Genomic DNA, 9203 nt, shown 5'->3' on the forward strand with positions numbered 1-9203 from the left:
AATTAAATTGTAATTGATATATTATAATTTCTTTACGTTTTTTAAAATAAATTTTTTTTTAGTGCTAGATATTTAGTTGGTAGTTTCTCACAAGAACCTTAGTAAAACTTAAACAGCTTTTAATTTCAAATGTTACTTTAATTGTATTTTTTTACTCATATGAATTGAACAACATAAATAGAACATTATTTACATATGGCCCTTTATACTATTGTAAAATCCAAACATTGAAGTGCACAGCACGAATGAGCACTTCTCTTTCAAATTCACCACTTCTCCCTATCAGTTTCAAAAAGAGAAGTCACTTCTCCCTATAACTCTGAAGTAGTGTGAGCCCTGGTATTTACTTAGACACTTTAACAAAAACATAAAAATTTAAAAAATTTTGAACCAACCGTTTTGTCAGAAAAATTACACTGGTTATATAGCAATTTGACAAACACCTATTTTGATCATTAAGAAGCTTAATATTCCTTTTACAACACAATGTTATTAAAGCGTTTTGCTGAATTTACAGAGTTATCTCCCTGTAGTGTTAGGTACCACCTTAAGCGATAAGAAAACTTCAAAAAAATATTATTAAAATAAATGTATTAAAAAAACATTCATTGACATTTTTATTTTAATATTCGGGCAGTAATAACGTGATTTTTTTTTCTTCAATATATTGATAGATGAAGAAATTTGTGAAGAAGAAAGGGATTGTATAGTTTTTATTAGTTAAAATATGTTTGAGATCATGCATGTTCTGTTTTCAGCCAAGTCAAAGGTATGAATAACTGAGTCAAGATAACACTTGGTGGTTTGCCTGTGGTCTGGACAATTTCTTCCAAAAAAGGATGTTTGGCAGAATTAATATTGATGACAGTTTGCAAATATCATCAGCAATATTTTGTTTGTTCAAAGGATTTTTTTATTATTTATACAATACTTTACTACATGCTAAACATATATTGAGTCATGTGGCTGATGTTCAGAGTCGGTTACTATTTTAATAGGATAGGTACCTATGCATTCTGTTATTGCTTTATTTATGGTTCCAAGAGATTGGCCAGATTTTTTTCGATCTAACTGATTATTTTCTTGTAGGAATTGCTTCTTTTCATAGAAGCATAATCACACTTAAGGATGAACAAATTAGAACCATGGTTGGAGTAAAGGACGTGTGTCCCTTGTTGTATTGCTTCAATAAAATCCAATTAACATCTATAACTTTGAACACACGTCAGACTACAATTACACGTGCCAGAATATATACAAAAATTGTAAATAGTGAACACCTGTTGAAAACTAAACAAATGTCTTTAATTACCTTTAATCTTCAATCAACTTTAAACTATGCACACATGATAAGTATTGTTTAATAATTATAAGTCTATACACAAAACAAAAAAGTCATGTTTTTATAACATTTTCTTTTCTGGACATTGATTCATGAATAATGCATTTTGCATGCAGTCAGTTCATCATATTTTAGACAACATGGACAATGAGAGTGTTAAAAAGAAATTAAAATAAATATAAAGTACATGTAAAAATTAATATCATAATATGACAGGGAATTTCCATATCTTTCAATATATAATAAACAAAGGAAAATAACTTTATAACTTCCCTTATGTTTTTCCTTATTTAAAAATAAAAATGTCAATGCATTTTTTATTTTACAAATATTTTTTTAAAGTTTTCTTGTCACTAGTCTTCTTGTCGCTAAGTTTATTCTTTTTGTCGCTTCTAGTCGAGACGGGTGGAGAAGACAACTGCAAAGACATGCATGTAACGAGGTTCACGACCAGATGACAGTTCTCAAATATAAAAATAAAAGCTCTATTTTTATATACATGGACCTTATTTTTTCCCCATGGCCCATATTTTATTACCATTGACAGAACGTGCCTGTGGTCAAGCCCATGGGTAGTAAAGATTGGAACTTTTTCATTGTCCATGTTTTCAGGAAAGAATTTACTATCGCCGAAAACTGTATATAAAAATAAGGGATCGGGGATCAAATAACCTAATGATATGTTTATAATTTGGCATGGCTTTGTAATGACAAACGTTGCAGGACAGTCTATCGGACAGTCACTGATTCAATCAATTTCACTTTAAAATCATTTCAAAACATTATTTTCATTCTTATTGTCACTCGCCAAGAAACAAATTTCTGATGATGCTTCCTTACGTGACAAAATTTTCTTTTTGCTAAATAAACAAATCTCCCATTGTTTCGTTGGATAAGAAGATCAAATTTATTCCATGGTCAGACATGTTGTAAACTATGGTGGTTGCTGTCCATGTGACATAAAATTTCAAATATAATTGGTTAAAAGTTTTAGTCACATGACGAGATTTATTAACGAGTTACGTACCTTTTCCCGTACTTTATCATAACTTGATTAGTATTATTTAATGTTTTTATAAATTATATTTTTCTTTTTGTCAAACACTGTGATTTATACAACTATGCTGATGATAACACCCTCTCAAAAACAGGTACTACTTTGGAATCAGTTATTAAACCCTCAGAGGAAGATAGTAATTCCCTAATCTCATGGTTCTCTTTCAACAAAATGCAGGCAAACCCAGAAAAATTCCAGGCAATTTTCATAGGTAAAAAAACACACACTCAAAATATTACTTTCAACCTAAATGGATTCAACATAAAATGTGACGACGAAGTGAAACTTCTCGGTGTAACAATAGACTTTAAACTAAATTTCAACACTCACATCTCAAATCGATTTGCAAAAAAGCTGCACGACAACTAAACGTTCTAAAAAGAATTGGCACTCATCTCACCAGACTTTCAAAACTTACAATATACCACTCATTTATCATGTCAAATCTCAGCTACTGTCCTCTTACATGGCACTTCTGCAGTGAACAAAACACAAAGAAAATAGAAAAAATACAAGAAAGAGCACTCAGATTTATTTATGACGACTACACAAATTCTTACAATACACTTCTTGAACAATCTAAGCTACCAGCACTAAAAATCAGAAGATTGAGAACCATGGCATTAGAGACATATAAAATAATAAATAAATCAAGTCCAGAATTCCTACATAATTTAGTAAATATTAAAGAAAATTCATATATCTTCAGGTACAAAGGCATAGCAGATATACCACGGCCAAAAACAACAAGGTATGGTAAGAAAAGCTTTAGTTATGAGGCAGCAAAACTCTGGAACTCCTTGCCAAATGAGGCAAGGAGCTTATCAACTTTTGACCAGTTCAAAAAATTTATCTCCACCTGGTGTTTTTCAGGAAAATGTACATGCAGTTCTTGTAAATAATGTACTTACTTGCTGCCCCATAACTTGATCTCGAAGCCTGCTGTTTGTTTGTTTGGTTTTTTTTATGTTTTATCTTTTTGCAGTTATTTTTATTTTTTATTTAGCCATTTATTTCTTTTGCTTATGCATTACCTTTGCTATAGCTGCATGCAGTCTTTTGTTTGTGCTTAAAGTGTTTAAGTTTGCATATGCTACTCTTTTATAAATACTATGTGCTACTATATATGTGCTGATATTAGACATTTGTTTTAATATATCTTGCTTAGCTTTTATTCTGCATGTGCTATCTATGTATTAATATATATGTGTTATGTCTGTATGTTTGTGTTGTATGTGTATCTGATGTTATTACATGTATGTTTTGTTTATTAATATCAGTCGGTTAAAGAGTTCTTAAGAGCTCATGTTTTTTTGTTATTATGTATATATGCAACCCGACTTTAAATAAAGATTACTTTACTTTACTTTACTTTACTTTACTTTAGTACGCATTTGGATTAGTATAAAAATTTGCTAAGCCGCACTGGGACATTACATAGACGAAATATACTTCTCGATTATTTTATGCTTGAGCAGCGTCGTTCCATTGATCCTTTGGACAGAATCAGCAATATTGAACAAGAGACAAAATTCTAAACGAATCAACCATGTCAACAGAGCCTATATATTATGTCTCTCTCTGGTCATGGGTCATGTTGGTGTTACATTTTTTTTTTAATAAAAATAGTTATTTACATCTTAATGCAGTAGAAATCTTATAGAGAATTAAATTTGAATTGTAAATAAGAATTGCAAGGATTAACAGAGGATCTGAACTGCTGGGAATATCATGGGATTCCGCTAACCGGCATGTTTAACCAGGCCAGCCACATTCTGCATGTATGTGCCTGTCCCAAGCAATCATAATGTCACTTGTCTATATGTTATGTAAAGGTAGATAAGATCAGAAAAGAAAATTTATCTTAAGTCGGGTTACATGAAATACTACAAACAGGTAGGCCTATATCGGATATTCTTTCCGAGTGAGACAAGAACCTGTGGTACTAAGTCAGGAGTTTGTAATTCAGTGGTTGTCGATTGTTGCTGTGTTACATATTTGTTTTTCGTTTATTTTTTTTACATAGATTAGCCAATAGTTTAAATTGTTTTAAATTTGTCATGCTGACTATGCGGTATGGACTCTGCTTATTGTTGAAGTCCGTACAGTGAACTATGCGGTGAACCTATTTAAATAAATGGTAGTTTACTAAATATGAATGCAAATGAATTTGCTGCAACTCATTTAAAGCCTTCTTCTCAAATGAGAAAAGAAAATATGCTAGATATACTTAATGGAGGTGTGATGAGATGATTGAAGCTGTTAATTTTCTCCTCGATAATATTTATGTACGTTTCGGCAACAAAGTTTATCGACAGGTTGTAGGTATCCCTATGGGCACTAATTGTGCCCCCTTGAATGTCATATTTGTTTTTGTACTGTTATGCTCGTTCGCTATATGCCGTGTCTGCTGTGACGTTTTTATTATTATTTTAATGATCGTAATCTATTTATTACTGGTAAATTATTAAACCAGGGATTTCGTTACCATAAATTACTTAAAACCTTTACTTAATGTTTCCATAGATATAAAGATTTGGTTTTGAAGTTTAGTTGAACCTGTGAAAACTTATTTCTAACGGGATAGCGCATCCTCATATTTACGGAAATGTTGTTAACCTTGCCCGAAAATTTAAAAACGATCCTGTTAAACTTGACATTCCTGTAAATAAACTTTTTCTAAAAGGTAACCAATTCAACACTGTAATAAGAGGTTTTTATTGGTATTCATATTGATTTTGTTATCAGTTAATTAAAATAAAACTAAATATTACTTGTATGTTATTCATCTGAAATTGAGGGTAATTTATATGGCCTTCCAAATACCGTTTCGATCCCTAACGTCACTGAAGAGACATATATTGTCGAAATCTAGATCTGGTGTACAAAAAAAATATTGACATCTTGTGTTTGTGGCATGACATCTTGGTCACAAGTTTATCGTTTTCTGTTTAGTATTAAATTTATATTAAGATCCATTTTGTTACTTCTCGTGATCAATTTTATTTGGCAATCGCCAATGGCAGTCAGCAGGGTTTAAGAACATCAGTTGTTCGACCTGTTAGTCAAATGCGTTTTGTTTAAATATACTTTTTCACTTTTTTGGTCTTTTGGAAAATGTTGTTTGTGCTGTTTTTAGACCCTTCTACAACGAAATTTGTTTTACATGCACACGTATTAAAAATGTTGGATGCGTACAGATCGATAATTTAGTCTGAAATAATAGAGGCATGATTTTTTTTAGATGTTTTACTTTTAAGAGACTTTGAACTAGCTGTCAGTTAACTGCGAGTACCCTCAGATCTGTACCTAGTGTCTTTTTGTTGTTGGGATGTACAAGTACCCGTCCATGTCCACTTGTATTTTTATCCATCTGATGAGTTAAGCCTTTTTGAACTGATTTTTATAGTTCGTTCTTATGTTGCACTGTTATACCACTGTCCCAGGTTAGGGGTATGTTGGGATTCCGCTAACATGTTTAACCCCGCCACATTTTTATGAATGTCCCTGTCCCAAGTCAGGAGACTGTAATTTAGTGGTTGTCGTTTGTTTATGTTTTACCTATTTGTTTTTCGTTATTTTTTTGTACATAAATCAGCCGTTAGTTTTCTCGTTTGAATTGTTTTTCGTTGTCATTTCGTGGCCTTTTATAGCTGGCTATGCGGTATGTGCGGTGACCTAAAGTTGTTAATGTGTGTCATTTTGGTCTCTTGTGGAGGGTTGTTTCGTTGGCAATCATACCACATATTCTTTTTTTTTTTTTTTTATATAAGATAAGATAAGATAAGAATTTTATTAATCTAATCAAGAACCCATAAAGGGCATCATTTTACAACACAATATGATTGGAAAAAGCAAAACAGAAAACTAATACCATACTATAACGTTATGGACAGGATCAGAGCCTAACACAACATGAGTTTTATATAACTATCATATTATATCTTAGTAACAATAAAATATTATATTACTTCATATATTTTGTTTACATCTGGATCTTATTTCTAAACCTTTTATAATGTAATTTCCTAGGCACATGAGAGTTGGTAAATGCTCATTTGTGAACAGCCAGTAATATTTCTTATCATTAGGTAGTTCTTTAAAATTACTACAAAAAGTCACGGATAACTTTGTCAAATAATAATTTCCTCTGTTCATCATATAATTAACAATTTACCGTAAAATGGGTCTCATCTTTAATAGAATTTGATCCATGTGATAAGCAGTGATGACATAGACGTTGCGTTCTCTCTATGTATTTTTTACTATCTATCTTTCTCAATTCTAAGATCATGAGCACTTATTCTCATTTTACATATAGCTCTTCTTATACTAAAATCTTTAATTGATAAATAAGCCTCCTTTACAAAGTCAGTCTTGAGCAATGTTGAGGTTGAAATAATTTTCTAATTTACTATTACCTTGTGATAAGGTTTTAGATCTTTTGACCAACCAAAATGTTTTAAAACTATTACAGAGTTTACATTTTACAAATTTAATTAATTTATTGAGCTTTGTATCTAAATTTTGTATATCAAGTGATTGAAGTACATATTTCATAGATGAATACCAACAATTAATGTTTTCTGTATCTAAAATTTTATTACAAACATAAGCATCATAAAGTAACCCTTTGTCCAACTTGTTAAGCCTGTGCACATATTTTACCATAGATATAATGACAGAAAAATAAAGAGGAAATCTTGCAACCTCTGATAACACTGCTAAATTTGAGGCTTTCTTATTTACACCAAGAATATACTTTAAATATCTGAAATGTGATTTTTCCAAATAATCATTTATGTAGATTAATTCAAATAGATAATCACTTTTTGTCTTGTAAGCAGCAGAGTAAATTTTAAATGAACCCCAAATTTCACTACACTATAATACAAGAGGCTGTCACAACGACAGCAAACCGGATTTATTAACATTTATTTGTGTCCTGGCAATATCACAAGAACCATTACTGATGAATGGTGAAAGTGAAAATCGTCAATATCAAATTTGACCTCCATTTTGTCATCAGTATCAACATATTAAAATTTGAAAAGCTTAGATTGAAAGGTTCACGAGTAAATGCAACAACGTGAATGGAAACGCCATTTTACGATCTTTCAAGAACCATAACTCCTGAACGGTAAAAGTCAAAATCGTCATTATTGAACTTGACCTCTATTTTGTCATCAGTAACATCATATTAAAATTTCAAAAGCTTTGGTTGAATGGTTCATGAGAAAATGCACGGACACGACGGGAAACACCATTTTTCAATCTTTCAAGAACCATAACTCCTGAACGGTAAAAGTCAAAATCGTCATTATTAAACTTGACCTCCATTTTGTCATCAGTAACAGCATATTAAAATTTCGGAAGCTTTGGTGAACAGTTCATGCATAAATGCACGGACACGACTGGAAACTCCATTTTTCAAGCTTTCAAGAACCACAACTCCTGAACGGTAAAAGTCAAAATCGTCATTATTGAACTTGACCTCCATTCTATCATCAGTAACAACATATTAAAATTTGGGAAGCTTTGGTAGAACAGTTCATGCGTAAATGCACAAACACGACTGGAAACTCCATTTTTCAATCTTTCAAGAACCATAACTCCTGAACGGTGAAAGTCAAAATCGCCATTATTGAACTTGACCTTCGTATAGTTGTCAGTAATAACATATTAAAATTTTAAAAGCTTTGGTTGAACGGTTCATGAGTTAATGCACGGACAACATTTGATTGCCGCCCGGCCGCCCGGCCGCCCGGCCGCCCGCCGTACATCCCCAAATCAATAACCGACATTTTTGTCACAAAAATCCGGTTAAAAATTGGTTTTATTGCGTGATCATATAAATGAATCGCAGTATCAATACTTGGATTACAAGATGACATGGATTTTTGTAATTTAAATTTTGCCTTTAAGGATTTTTAATAGCTCTTCTTTCCCCTGTTGAAAAAGACAACCAGAAGTAAAGACTATCCCTAAATATTTACATTTATTAACACATTCTATAGCCTTTTTATCTAAATAAAATGATTCTTTCAAAAATTTTCCAGGCTTGTTAAAAATTAAAACTTTTGTTTTGGACAAGTTTACATCTAAACACCAGTCAATACAATAAGTATGCAATATATCAAGTCGGTTTTAAATACCTTTTCTAGTGTTTGATAATACAATAATGTCATCAGCGTACATAAGACAATCAATTCTACGCCCATTGATATCAACAGCATATGGACTTGGCTCAAAATTTGGAGGCAGATCGTTAATGAAAAGCTTAAAAAAGTTTGGACTTAGAACATCCCCTTGTCTTACCCCCACTAGTGAACTGAAAGATGGTGTTGATACATTGCCCACTTTCACAGACATTTCATTCTTGCTGTACATATCTTTTAAAATAGTATAAAATTTTCCAGATATGTTATTTTCCAATAATTTATATTTAATACCACAGTGTATGACCCTGTCGAAAGCCTTTTTAAAGTCCACAAAGCAAGCATATATTTTCCCCCCTTTTTTGTTAGTATATTTGTCTAATGTGGTTTTTAAAACAAACATATGATCAGATGTTCTACTCTTTTTTGAAAAACTAATCTGACATGGATGAATTATATTATTATTATCAAGATGAATGTCAAGTCTTTTATTGAAGAATACTGTTAAATAATTTTCCAATGCATGAATGTATTGCTATGCCTCTGTAATTTTCAGGTTTACTAGAACTCCCTGCTTTAAATATTGGACATAAATAAGATAATGACCATTTGCGAGGGTACCGACTACGTTCCAGAGCAGAATACT

At 31.6% G+C, this 9203-nt stretch overlaps 1 protein-coding gene across 10 annotated transcripts in view; it reads right to left on the reverse strand.

The window, feature by feature from the left end:
• The window catches only part of LOC143059706 (cytosolic carboxypeptidase-like protein 5), a 33961-nt gene extending 31652 nt beyond the window's left edge, over positions 1 to 2309 (reverse strand). For all 10 annotated transcript variants that reach the window (XM_076233320.1, XM_076233313.1, XM_076233292.1 and 7 more), the window contains exon 1: positions 2183 to 2309. The gene's annotated coding sequence lies outside the window, so the exon portion shown is untranslated. The remainder of the gene's footprint in view (positions 1 to 2182) is intronic.
• Between the last annotated feature and the right edge of the window lie 6894 nt (positions 2310 to 9203).

Source organism: Mytilus galloprovincialis, chromosome 1 (assembly GCF_965363235.1).
Source record: "Mytilus galloprovincialis chromosome 1, xbMytGall1.hap1.1, whole genome shotgun sequence".
Taxonomy (NCBI): Eukaryota; Metazoa; Mollusca; class Bivalvia; order Mytilida; family Mytilidae; genus Mytilus; species Mytilus galloprovincialis.